Genomic DNA, 1,078 nt, shown 5'->3' with positions numbered 1-1,078 from the left:
GTCGGAGCCAGTCCCGCTCTTCGCGCACCTCGCGCCGCTGAAACACCTGGAGACACTCGAGCTCTGCCACGTCGCCGAGGAACACGTCAGCCTCGAGGCCCAGGTGAACGACGCAGGGGACGCCGGTGCCGATGTGGAACGTGAAGCCGGCCCCGCGCCGCCGCAGTGGCCTCGCGTGCGACACCTTGCGGTGGACAAATGCTGCTCGCCACTGCCCGATTTCGTGCACGCCTTCCCGCACGTCCGCACGCTGCGCATGCACAACGTCAGCGTGAGCCCGCGGTCCGCGTCCTTCGGCAAACACGCAACGAATACGACGTGCTGGCCGCGTCTTGAGCGCGTCGTCGCGCGTCCGTACGACTTCCAGTACTGGCCGCTGCGGTGCCGCGTTCGCGTCCTCCAGCTCGATGGGCCAGTTGCGAAGGACGGGGGAAAGGCGGCGAATCTCGCGCTCGAGGCGATTGGGCGCATGGAGCCGGTCGTACTGAGGATGCAGATCTTGATGGGAGTTACGGGCGAATTCTGGTCAACGTTTGTGAGGGAGAATCCGAGGCTGCGGTACCTGGAGTTAAGTCTGGTCGATGGTGATCCTGAAATGGGTCTAGACGAGTGGATGGTAGGTTTGAGTGATCATCCTGTTCAAGTCGCATCAGTGCTGAGGTCGTGGCGGGGAATACAGGAAATAGTGCCAGAGTCGTTGAGTTCGTTGGGAATTATCTGCATCCGGGTCGACATCCGCAAGTCGCACGCACCTGTTTTTTACGGAATTGGCTGTGACCCTCTGCCTGTTCTCTCAGAGGCAGAAGTGTGGAACATCCTCCCAATGCACCTCGCAAAGTGCATACCTTCTGTACACTTTGTTGCACTGGGTTACGAACAAAGTGCTGTGTCCTGGTGGAGAGTGACAGGGAAGGAGGAAGCATGGCACCTGCAGCCCATGTCAACACTATTTGCAGATCACATAACTACTTACCTCAGTTCAGAGGAGTTTGAATCCAGCCTGGCCTTTGATAGTCAGTCAATTTTTCCAAGGTCTCTATCACTGCTGGCAGAGTGACATGTATACACCAACTCATAG

The sequence above is a fragment of the Fibroporia radiculosa genome (genome assembly GCF_000313525.1).
Source record: "Fibroporia radiculosa TFFH 294 genomic supercontigs, scaffold15437, whole genome shotgun sequence".
NCBI lineage: Eukaryota > Fungi > Basidiomycota > Agaricomycetes > Polyporales > Fibroporiaceae > Fibroporia > Fibroporia radiculosa.
This window is presented reverse-complemented; position numbering follows the sequence as displayed.